Raw genomic sequence first — 13312 nt, 5'->3', positions numbered from 1 at the left:
GGATGTATGGGATGGGGAGAGGTCTCTTGTCCAAAGAAGTGGACACAGAGGCAAAGGCGGCGAAGAACAGTTCAATGTCATGTTGTGCCCGAAATTCATTAAGATGGGGATGCAGACGGATAAAACTGAAACCTTTGCTGAGTACAGAACATTCAGCGTCAGAGAGCAGAAGGTCGGAAGGGATTGTAAATCCTTGACAGGAGGAGGGGTTTGGGGGAGGTGGAGTCAGAGGGAAGGCATGGAGAGGAATGTTCCGGAGGGCCATGGGTATCTCTGAGTTGTTTCATCTTGTGTTTACTTAATGCCTGAAAGGAAAAGAAGAAGTTTCTTGTTAAAATGTCGAATGAGCCAGAGGGTGAAGTGGAACAGGGGAGTGGTGCAGCCCTGAGCCAACGTGATGCGATGTTGTTGGAGAGAAAGGTCAGAGTGTGCATGTGACACCGCATGGCACTGAGTGTGGATCTCAGGATGCAGTGAGAGCAGCTGTCTGTGGAATGTTGGACATCATGGAGATACCTATGATCCTGGGTGGAATGAAAACATGTAGGATGACACTAAGTTGGAATCCATGTGGGGTGAGTGTGAGCCGGAGGCAGACACTGAGGAATGTGATATGTGTCAGTGGGAATGGGTTTTAGCAAATGCCTTATCAAACATCAGGAGTGCCAACGAAATTATAATGTTCTGGGGATACAGGTTTGAGTCCCACCATGGGAGAGAGTGGAATTTGAATTTTAAAAAATCCAAAATTAAGAATCTGTTGGCGACATCATGAAATCATTGTCAATTGTCGGGAAGAACCTATCTGCTTCACTTATGTGAAACCTACCACCCTTGCCTGGTCTGGTCTACATATGAATCCAGACCCACAGCAATGTGGTTGACTCTCAATTGCCCTCTGAAATGGCCTAGAAAGCCACTCAGTTGTACCAATCGCTACAAAGTCTGAAAGAAATGAAACTGGATGGATCACCTGGCATTGACCTAAGCACCAGAAAAGAAAAAGGCAAAAACAGCCATGTGAACCCTACAAAGTCCTCCTCACTAACATCTGGGGGTTAGTGCCAGAATAGGGAGAGCTGTCTCACTGACTAGTCAAGCAACAGCCTGACATAGTCATACTCACAGAATCATACCTTACAGACAATGTCCCTGACACCACCATCACCATCACTGGATATGTCCTGTCCCACTGGCAGGTCAGACCCAGCAGAGGTGACGGAACAATGTTATACAGTCGGGAGGGAGTTGTCTCCTGCTGATTACCACATACTGTCCTCCCTCAGCTGATGAATCGATACTCTTCCATTTTTAACAACATTTAGAGGAAGCACTGAGGATGGCAAGGGCACAAAATTTGCTCTGCGTGGAGGCTTTCAATGCCCACCACCAAGAGTAGCTCGGCAGCAGTACTACAGATCGAGCTGGTTGGGTCTTAAAGGACATAGCTGCTAGATGGGTCTGCAGCAAGTGGTGAGAGAACCAACAAGAGGGAAAAACATACTTGACCTCATCCTCACCAATCTGCTAGCCGCAGATGCATCCGTACATGACAGTATCATTAAGAGTGACCACCACACAGTCCTTGTAAAGACAAAGTCCTGCCTTCACATTGAGAATAACCTCCACTGTGTTGTTTGGCACTTCAATGTGCTTAATGAGACAGACTTTGAGCAAGTCTAGAAATTCAAGACTGGGCAACCATAAGACACAGTGGGCTGTCAACAGCAGTAGATTTGTACTCTAGCACAACTTATAACCTAATTACCTGGCATATCCCCTACTCAACCATTACTATTAGGTGAGGAAATCAACCCTGGTTCAATAGATAGTGGAGGATGCCAATGCAGGAGCAGCACCAGGCATATCTGAAGATGAGGTGTCAACCTGGTGAAGCTATCAAACAGGACTACTTCATGCCAGACTGCATAAGCAGCAAATGAGAGAGGGAGCTAAATGATACCAAAACCAATGGATCAGATCTAAGCTCTACAGTCCTGCCACATCCGGTTGTAAATGTTGGTGAACAATTAATCAAGTCACTGGAGGAGGAGCCTGTACAAATATCCCCATCCACAACGATGAAACAGCCCAGCACATCAGTGCAAAAGATAAGGCTAAAGCATTCGCAGCAAACTTCAGCCAGAAGTGCCGAGTGGATGATCCATCTCGGCCTCCTCCAGTGGGGCTCAGCATTACAGATACCAGTCTTCAGCCAATTCGATTCACTCCATGTGATATAAGCAGGAAATCTGGCCAGGGCTTCACCCCAATGGAGTTCCAGTTCTGGATAAGGTTTCCAAAGGTAGGCAATTGAAATCAACAATCTGCTCCAAGGAGGTAGTAAGCCAATTTAGCCTGCACCCAAGACCCACTTTCAGACACGATTGGCCATTTGCTGGTATCGCATTGGCCATCTGCTGTGTCCAAAGTCTGGCACAGCGATTACAGGATGGCCTAATGATGGAATGATCTGCAACTATGAAAAGGCCAAAGCCACGGTCAAAACCAATCATCTGGAGAAGATAGCCCTTTATATGTTTTTCCTCTAACAATTTCCTGTTTTCTTTAGTGTTAGCAATTGTTTTAAACAGCTAGCCAGTGCTCGTCAGCAGTGAAGTGTCTCATGCTTACCTTTCTGTCCCAGCAATGTACACATTTCCTTGAAGCACTGCTGGACCTGCAGTGTTTTCAGCCCTCTGATAGGATCTCAGGAACATGCCCACCAGTTTCAATTCAACTGTGATAAGGATTGGGCCTCACATAAAGTTTTACTGCAGGCACCTTGACAGCAAGCATGGGCTTTAGAACTGCATATGGTCCTGACGTCGGGAATCACATTGGATGCTTGTTATACGCTGCACCTGATATTTAGTCTCAATGAAGTAACTCAGGTACTTTGTACTGACAGCAGTATATTAGAAGTATTTTAATTCCATTTCATATCAAGTGGCGATGGAAGCAAATTAATCATATGACAATATTGTATGACACCTGACCCTAACTTAAACATAATTGAACATTTAAAAGTGTACAAGCTTGCAAAGTGCTATACATTCTCTATCAGTGATAGCCAACACATTTCAAGTGAAGTTAATTGTGGTTAAGTTGCATGGCAAACCAGCAGAAACAGTGATGACTATTAGGGAGGGAAATATGCTGTCCTTACATGGTCTGGTTGACATGTGCCTCCAGAACCACAACAATATTGCTTGCTCTTAACAGCCCTCTGAAATTCAACTAGTGCAAGGGCAACTAGGGATGGGCAATAAATGCCAGCCTTGCCAGTCATGCCATGAAAGAATGAAGAAAATTAAATTATATCGCAATATATCAACTGAATCTGAAACAGAGGCAGATGAATATAAGAACATAGGAGCAAGAATATACCTTTAGGCCTGCTCCACCATTCTAAATCATGACTGATTCCTTCCTTAATTTCATTTTCCTGCATTATGCACATATCCCTTTATGACATTAGTATTTAGAAATCTATCAGTCTTTTTCTTTAACATATTCAACGACTGAATACTTCCATCGCGTCTTACATCGAGAATTCTAAAGATCCGTTACAAACTTAAGGAAGAAAATACTCCTCATTTTCGTCCAAAGTGGTTTGCCCTTTTTTGAGACTGTGCTTGGCTCTAGACCTCCTGACCCAAGTGAAACAGCAAATTGTGTCTACCTCATCTAGCCCTTGGAAAATTTTGTAAGTTTCATTGAGTTCACCTCTCATTCTTAAAAAGTCTGGAGAATGCAAGCCCAGTCTCCTCAATCTCTCCCTTTAGGACAGTCCTCCTGTCCCAGGAATTAGTTTGGTGAGCCTGTGTTTAAATCCTTGAATTGCAAGAATATCCTTCCTTGACCAATCCTAAATTCATACCAATATATTACCCACAATCTCATGTGCTCTAATTTTGTTCACTAACTCCTTCTGTGAGGTCTTATTGAAAGTCTTCTGAAAATCCAAATCTACATCCACTCAGTATCCACTTTGTTAGTAATATCCATGGAAAACTCCAAACAGTTTTGTCAAAAATGGTTTCTCCCTCATAAATCCATGTTGTCCTTGCCCAATGGAATAAGTATCCAGTTATCACATCATCTTTAACAGATTATAGCATTTTCCCCATGATAATTGTCAGCTAACAGGTTTGCAGTTCTTTGGTTTTTCTCTCAGTCCTCTCTTAAACAATATGGTTACATTTGAAATCTTCCAATCAGCAGGCACCATTCAAAAATACATAGAATTTTGAGGGTGACCACTAATGCACTATTACCTATACAGCCATTTCCTTCAAACTTAAGAAACTGTACCTAGGTACCTTGGTACCTAAGTTGGCACCGTAAGTGGCAACCTTTAAACATTTTACTTTACTCATGTGAGTAAATATGACAATAAAGCTAATTCTAATTCTAATTTTGTTCAATACTTTGTCGAGTAAATCATCAGTTCCTGGGAAACATTCAATTCTGTTAATTTCTCCAATACAACTGGTTATGTAATACTAATTTGCTTTAGTTCCTCACTCTTCTCCAATGACTCTTTAAAAATGATGTTATTAATTAGCCCCTTCTCATTACATTTCTAGGTTTAAAATAGCCTTTATTTAGTTGGGACAGCCTGCTCTGTAAAGTCATCTTGTAAACATTCCAGGAATTCCAGTCCTCCGCTGTATTTGGGCTCATTGGTTTCCATCTAAAAATGGATTGAAGTCACACATACCTACTGACATGATTAATCCACCTACAACACATGGACTGCAGTGGCCCAAGAAGGCAGCTCACCATCACCTTCTCAGACAAAACAAGGAACGGGCAATGAATTTTATCCAGCCAGTAATGCCAATGTCTCATGAGTGAATTAAAACAAACCTCATTCCCCTTGTTACATTCACCTCTCATTTCTTTATTTAAACTGTGCCTGCCCTATATTACTACTGTTTGATGACCTATAAATAACTCCTATCAATGTTTCTTGCTCCTTGCTGCTCCTTAGCTCTACCCAAATAGATTATACAATTTATTACTCTGATCTAAATGCCGCTTTTATTCATGTATTTATTCCACCCCTTAGTAACAGCCCTAACCCCACCTCCTTTTTCTTTTTAACTGTCCATCCTAAATGTTGTCTCAAACCTGGAGTTCAAGGTTCCACAACTGGTGACAATTTCTATGTGTTCATTAGGCCATGTGATGTATCCATGACTTGATGCATACCACAGAATGGGCATACCACATGGCTGAGCTGACCTTCAATGCCGTAAGCTTAATTTTGGAAAACTTAGTTTCATATGGAAACTAGAAAGTGGAAGTATTCATTTTCCATCATGAATCAGCTCCTTCTTCTGTGCCCATCAGTTAGGTACTTAAATGCTTTGAGAATGCATATGTCTTTCTAAAATGAACTTACTTGGGTACTGTTCCTAAAAGTAATGATTAATCTTGCTTTTTGCACCTAGACCCCATGGTGGATATTCATCAATTAATCAAGTTACAATTTTGCTATAATGTCACATTTTTAACTTGTTATTGTTATCATCATTTGTTTTACTCACTTCATTGTTTCAGGTCTTAATCTGTCATTTGTTTAGACTGGATCTCTTCCTTCATGCCCATATGCACCACTTTCTCAAGTTCATATTCTCATTCTAACTGTACTTACTGATGAGCTGCAATCTTTGCGCGGCTGATTTCCTTTAGCGTAGTAAATGTCTGTTGAAACTTGCGTATTCATTAACTGCTAAGAATTATTGTCCTAGCTTTGCCAACCTGTATAGATAAGCATTTGCTTCCAGATTCATGTTGAAAGCTGTTGAGCCCAACAACCTGCATCTATAAAATGTATTTCTCAGTAAAGCAGAAGTGCTCCAAAAGGAGCTTTGAAATTCAGGCCCAGTGTTTGTGAAATGTAAGGGGACACTGTCCTTATATTATGAGTAAGCAAAAAGCTGGATACAGTGTATTGAGAAAATTCTGGCAAGGAAGATCACCTGTCCTGATTGAAGTAGAATGGCGAGCTCAATGGCATGCAAATGCCCATGTCATTGTCAACTACATGTGGACCCAAGCAAAATAAAACCTGCTCAGGTACTAATGTTATTGCAGGAAGTAAGAGTGGGATCAACAACTGTAACTGAAGAGAGTTCCAACTGTTTCAGAAGCACTGGACATTGCAATCAATCTTGGTAGGATTACTGAAAACACATGACAAAAATACCACTTCCTTCTCTGTTTTGTTCTGTCTCAAGATCTGACATTGATTGTATTGTCACACTTTCTAGCTTTTTGGAGATTAGTGCTATCCTGTAACTATGTGACAGATGCAGCGATGGAGGTCACAACTCAATAGATTAGTGCACTGGACATCAATTTCCACCATTTCCAAAGGCATCACAAATATGAAAAGATTTAATCAAATAATCCAAAGTCCACAATTTATCTAACTGATGAACCCAGAGAGAAAATCGAGTCGAGGTAGAAAGAGATAGTTCTGTGGGGCAGGTGCAGGCAGAAACAATGGGTCTGTTCTGGCAGTCCTGCTTATGGATTTCAGGAAGGAGGTAGAATCAATCTATTTGGGGTTGGGAGACTATGAGGAGACTATTTAGAAGAAAGCATCTACAAGGATTTTGCACTTAACCAAAAAAAAGCTGTTTATTACAAACAGATCTTTTGTCACTGAAGGTAGGGAAGAAATACAAACATTTCCTTTCAGGCATCAAAGAACACAAGATGCAACAACACAGAAAAACTCATGGCCCTCAAGAAACTTCCTCCCGTTCCCTTCCCTCTGACTCCTTTCTCTCGCCCAACCCCGCCTCCTGTCAGGTATTTATTATCCTTCTTGACCTTCTGCTCTCCAGTGCTTAATGTTTTGTCTTCAGCAAAGGCCTCAGCTTTACCTTTCTGTAATCCCACCTTAATCAATTTTGGGCACGATATGACGTTGAACCCTTCTTCTATCATCTTCGCTTCCATGCCCATTTCTTCGGGCAAGAGTCCTGTCCCCATTCCACAGGTTCCTTCGCCCACCTCCAGCACTCTCCCTGCACTTGGATGCCTCCCTCTGACCTTTTGCCCGCACTTGACCTGCTTATCGAGAACTGTTGAGGTGACTTTTTTTTTGCGTCAATTTCTCTGCTCCCTCACCTATTCCAACCTATCTGCTTCTTGAACTGACTGTAATCCATGTTCTCAGATCCAACCCTGAATTTGTAATTAAGCCTGCAAACAAGGGTGGTGCTGTTCTTATCTGATGGACTGGCCTCTACATTGCAGAGGATGAGCACCAGCTCTCAGATACCTCCTCCTATGTCCCTCTGGACCATGACCCCACCTTGGAATATTAGGCCATTGTGTCTACGATGGTCACTAACCTCATTTCATCTGGTGATTTCCACCCCACTCCCCACCGCACTGCCTCCAGGCTTATAGTCTCCCAACCCCACACAGCTCACTTCTATGTCTTTCCCAAAATCCAAAAACAGTTCTGCCCGGGCAGACCCATTGTTTCTGATAGCTCCTACCCCACAGAACTATCTCTTCCTCCCTCGATTTTCTATCTCCTTGTCCAGTCCCTTCCCATTCACACCAGCATTTCGTCTGATGCTTTAAGTCAATTCCAGAATTTCCAGTTTACAGGTTCTAGCCACCTCTTCTTTACCATGGATGTGCACTTCCTTTCTAGCAATTTCTGTTTTTGTTTCTGATTTCCAGCATCTGCAGTTCTTTAAATTTTTAGTTGGCATAGACATGATTAGTCTGAGCTAAATTACTTTCTGGAATAGAAAAGTACCCTATGCACTGGCAAGGGAATAATCTTACATGCCAATCAAAGAGACCGCCTAAGTTTGAATAGTAGAGATAACAAGGTGTAGAGCTGGATGAACACAGCAGGCCAAGCAGCATCAGAGGAGCAGGAAAGCTGATGTTTCGGGCCTAGACCCTTCTTCACTTTGTTATCTCAGATTCTCCAGCATCTGCAGTTCCTATTATCTCTAAGTTTGAATAGTGTCTGGTTTGTTCTTCAGAATCAGCACACAAAACCAATATTGTCAGAACCTCCCCCTTCTTCAATTGAAGTGGACCATTTAATAAAATACGCGGAAGCAACAGCTTATTGGCCAAGTTGTATTCAGCTCTGTGGGACTTGATTGGCCAGGACCTCCGAAGGTGTATGATTCTATCAGGTAGCATGAGCGAATGCATGAGGAAATCATTGTCACCATCATCTACAGGCAGAAGGGGGAGAGGGAGGAAATTTGAAATCGGCAGCCAATTTCACTGCTCAATGCAGACTACGAAATTCTGTCTGATGTCATCACCAACTGAGTTAGGTCTGCTCTGGGATTGGTGATTCACCCCGACCTAACCTGTGCTGTACTAGGACGATCTCTGAGAGCCCCGCACTGCTCAGGGATATGATCGCCTACATGCAGGACAGAGGGGTGGATGCCTGCCTTATCAGCCTGGACCAAGAGAACAGGAAATCACACGCAATATGTGGGACATGATCTCCAAATTGGGCTTGGGGGTGGGGGCTGGTATTCACAACTGGATCCGACTGCTCTACATTGTTATTGCAGTCTCAATCAATGGGTGGGAATCAGAAAGTTTCCTGATCAGGTCCAGAGCCAGGCAGGGCTGCCCACTCTCTCCTACCTTGTTTGTGTGCTGTATAGACCCTTTAGCTGAGTCCATCAGAAAGAATGCAAACCCGAGAGGTGTGACTATTCCAGGCAGAGAAAGCCTGCAGTTCAAAGCCTCCCTGTATATGGATGATGTGATAATTTTCTGCTCAGATCCACTGTCAGTGCACAGACTCATGAGCATTTGTGACTAGTTTGAACTGACCTTAGGAGCCAAAGTAAATCAAGGCAAGAGCAAGGCCATATTCTTTGGGAACTGTACACACCATTCCTTTATCCCCTTCATTCTTAGGACAGATTAGCTGAAGGTGTTGGGGATATGGTTCGGAAGGGCTGGGGCATGCACAAAATCTTGGGAGGAGCTTATTGCCAAGGCGAGGCAGAAACTGGACTTTTGAGAGCACCTCTCCCTCTCCATTGTGGGTTAGAATTTGGTCGTCAGGTGTGAGGAGCTCTATCTGCTCTTGTATGTAACACAGGTCTGGCCCATTCCCTGAAATTGCACCGTTGCATATACCTGAGCCATCTTCCACTTCATCTGGAGGTCTAAGATGGACCATGTCTGCAGGGATACCATGTATCTGGATAAGAGGGGGAAGAACTTACCCAATGTTGCCCTCATCCTGATGGCCACCTTCATGTGTGGCTGCATCAAGCTGTGCATGGACCCTTGGTACGCCAACGCACTACATACTGTCACTACATACTGAGGTTCTACCTGTCCCCAGTATTGAGAAGGATGGGACTGGCCTCGCTGCTGTGGAATGCTCCAAGGATATGAACCATTCCCTATCACCTGTCCTTTATGGAGAAATTTGCAAAGAAAATTTTCAGTTGTTTCAGCGGCGGGAGTCTGGGAGGAAGCGCAAGGGCAGCCTGGGAAGGTGAGCTTTTCGATTATAAAAGTCTTACCTCGCGTGACTCCATTTTTGGACTAAGTGAGGTAATATATTTGGGCGGTTGCTTTACCCGAAATACTACCTAGGTAGTGTCTCCCACCCATCCTCCTCCTCTAACCAAAAAAAAAGGTTCTGAGCGCTGATTTGGTAAGGCTACGAGTATTTTTTTTAAATTTGTCTGTTTGGGAATTCAGAACAGTGGGAATGGATGTTAGGGCAGTTGTATGCTCCTCCTGTAGAATGTGGGAGGGAAGCGTCACCACTAGTGTCCCCACTGACTTCATCTGCGGGAAGTGCACCCAACTCCAGCTCCTCGGAAACCGTGTTAGGGAACTGGAGCTGGAGCTGGATGAACTTCGGATCATTCGGGAGGCTGAGGGGGTAATTGAGAGGAGTTACGGGGAGGTAGTCACACCTCAGGTACAGGAAAAAAGTAGATGGGTTACAGTCAGGGGACGGAAAGGGAACAGGCAGACAGTGCAGGGATCCCCTGTGGCCATTCCCCTCAAAAACAAGTATACCATTTTGGATACTGTTGGGGGGGACGACTTACCAGGGGTAAGCCATGGGGTACAGGTCTCTGGCACAGAGTCTGTCCCTGTTGCTCAGAAGGGAGGAGGGGAGAGGAGGAGAGCATTAGTCATTAGGGACTCCATAGTTAGGGGGACAGATAGGAGATTCTGTGGGAACCAGAGAGACTCACGGTTGGTGTGTTGCCTCCCAGGTGCCAGGGTCCGTGATGTCTCGGATCGTGTTTTCGGGATCCTTAAGGGGGAGGGGGTGCAGCCCCAAGTCGTGGTCCACATAGGCACCAACGACATAGGTAGGAAAAGGGATGGAGACGTAAGGCAGAAATTCAAGGAGCTAGGGTGGAAGCTTAGAGCTAGAACCAGCTATCTCTGGTTTGTTACCCATGCCACGTGCTAGCGAAGCGAGGAATAGGGAGAGAGAGCAGTTGAACACGTGGCTACAGGGATGGTGCAGGAGAGAGGGAGTCAGATACCTGGATAATTGGGGCTCATTCTGGGGTAGGTGGGACCTCTACAAATGGGATGGTCTACACCTGAACCAGAGGGGTACCAATATCCTGGGGGGAAATTTGCTAATGCTCTTCGGGAGAGTTTAAACTAATTCAACAGGGGGATGGGAACCTGAATTGTAGCTCCAGTGTACAGGAGGTTGAGAGTAGTGAGGTCATAAATAAGGTTTCAAGGTCGCAGGAGTGTACCGGCAGGCAGGAAGGTGGTTAGAAGTGTGTCTACTTCAATGCCAGGAGCATCTGGAATAAGGTGGGTGAACTTGCAGCATGGGTTGGTACCCGGGACTTCGATGTTGTGGCCATTTCGGAGACATGGATAGAGCAGGGACAGGAATGGTTGTTGCAGGTTCCGGGGTTTAGATGTTTCAGTAAGATCAGGGAAGGTGGTAAAAGAGGGGAAGGTGTGGCATTGTTAGTCAAGGACAGTATTACGGTGGCAGAAAAGACATTTGATGACAACTCACCTACTGAGGTAGTATGGGCTGAGGTTAGAAACAGGAAAGGAGAGGTCACCCTGTTGGGAGTTTTCTATAGGCCTCCGAAAAGTTCCAGAGATGTAGAGGAAAAGATTGCAAAGATGATTCTGGATAGGAGCGAAAGTAACAGCGTAGTTGTTATGGGGGACTTTAACTTTCCAAATATTGACTGGAAATGCTATAGTTCGAGTACTTTAGATGGGTCAGTTTTTGTCCAAGGTGTGCAGGAGGGTTTCCTGACACAGTATGTAGATAGGCCAACAAGAGGCGAGGCCACATTGGATTTGGTACTGGGTAAAGAACCAGGCCAGGTGTTAGATTTGGAGGTAGGTGAGCACTTTGGTGATAGTGACCACAATTCGGTTACGTTTACTTTAGCGATGGAAAGGGATCGGTATATACCGCAGGGCAAGAGTTATAGCTGGGGGAAAGGCAATTATGAGGCGATGAGGCAAGATTTAGGATGCATAGGATGGAGAAGGAAACTGCAGGGGCTGGCACAATTGAAATGTGGAGCTTGTTCAAGGAACAGCTACTGCATGTCCTTGAGAAGTATGTACCTGCCAGGCAGGGAGGAAGTGGTTGAGTGAGGGAACCGTGGTTTACTAAAGAAGTTGAATCTCTTGTCAAGAGGAAGAAGGAGGCTTATGTAGAGATGAGGCGTGAAGGCTCAATTAGGGCGCTTGAGAGTTACAAGTTAGCCAGGAAGGACCTAAAGAGAGAGCTAAGAAGAGCCAGGAGGGGACATGAGAAGTCTTTAGCAGGTAGGATCAAGGAAAACCCTTAAGCTTTCTATAGGTATGTCAGGAATAAAAGAATGACTAGAGTAAGATTGGGGCCGGTCAAGGACAGTAGTGGGAAGTTGTGCGTGGAGTCTGAAGAGATAGGAGAGGTGCTAAATGAATATTTTTTGTCAGTATTCACACAGGAAAAAGACAATGTAGTTGAGGAGAATACTGAGATACAGTCTATTAGACTAGACGGGATTGAGGTTCATAAGGAGGAGGTGTTAGCAATTCTGGAAGGTGTGAAAATAGATAAGTCCCCTGGGCTGGATGGGATTTATCCTAGGATTCTCTGGGAAGCTAGAGAGGAGATTGCAGAGCCTTTGGCTTTGATCTTTATGTCGTCATTGTCTTCAGGAATAGTGCCAGAAGACTGGAGACTAGCAAATGTTGTCCCCTTGTTCAAGAAGGGGAGTAGAGACAACCCTGGTAATTATAGACCATTGAGCCTTACTTCGGTTGTGGGTAAAGTGTTGGAAAGGATTATAAGAGATAGGATTTATAATCATCTAGAAAGGAATAATTTGATTAGGGATAGTCAACACGGTTTTGTGAAGGGTAGGTCGTGCCTCACAAACCTTATTGAGTTCTTTGAGAAGGTGACCAAACAGGTGGATGAGGGTAAAGCGGTTGATGTGGTGTATATGGATTTCAGTAAAGCGTTTGATAAGGTTCCCCACGGTAGGCTATTGCAGAAAATACGGAGGCATGGGATTGAGGGTGATTTAGCGGTTTGGATCAGAAATTGGCTAGCTGTAAGAAGACAGAGGGTGGTGGTTGATGGGAAATGTTCATCCTGGAGTTCAGTTACTAGTGGTGTACCTCAAGGATCTGTTTTGGGGCCACTGCTGTTTGTCATTTTTATAAATGACCTGGATGAGGGCGTAGAAGGATGGGTTAGTAAATTTGCGGATGACACCAAAGTTGGTGGAGTTGTGGATAGTGCGGAAGGATGTTGCGGGTTACAGAGGGACATAGATAAGCTGCAGAGCTGGGCTGAGAGGTGGCAAATGGAGTTTAATGCGGAAAAGTGTGAGGTGATTCACTTTGGAAGGAGTAACAGGAATACAGATTACTGGGCTAATAGTAAGATTCTTGGTAGTGTGGATGAGCAGAAAGATCTCGGTGTCCATGTGCATAGATCACTGAAAGTTGCCACCCAGGTTGATAGCGTTGTTAAGAAGGCGTACAGTATGTTAGGTTTTATTGGTAGAGAGATTGAGTTTCGGAGCCATGAGGTCATGTTGCAGCTGTACAAAACTCTGGTGCGGCCACACTTGGAGTATTGCGTACAGTTCTGGTCACCGCATTATAGGAAGGATGTGGAAGCATTGGAAAGGGTGCAGAGGAGATTTACCAGGATGTTGCCTGGTATGGAGGGAAGGTCTTATGAGGAAAGGCTGAGGGTCTTGAGGCTGTTTTCGTTAGAGAGAAGAAGGTTAAGAGGTGACTTGATAGAGAC

The sequence above is a fragment of the Rhincodon typus genome, chromosome 19 (genome assembly GCF_021869965.1).
Source record: "Rhincodon typus isolate 14 chromosome 19, sRhiTyp1.1, whole genome shotgun sequence".
NCBI classification, from domain to species: domain Eukaryota; kingdom Metazoa; phylum Chordata; class Chondrichthyes; order Orectolobiformes; family Rhincodontidae; genus Rhincodon; species Rhincodon typus.
This window is presented reverse-complemented; position numbering follows the sequence as displayed.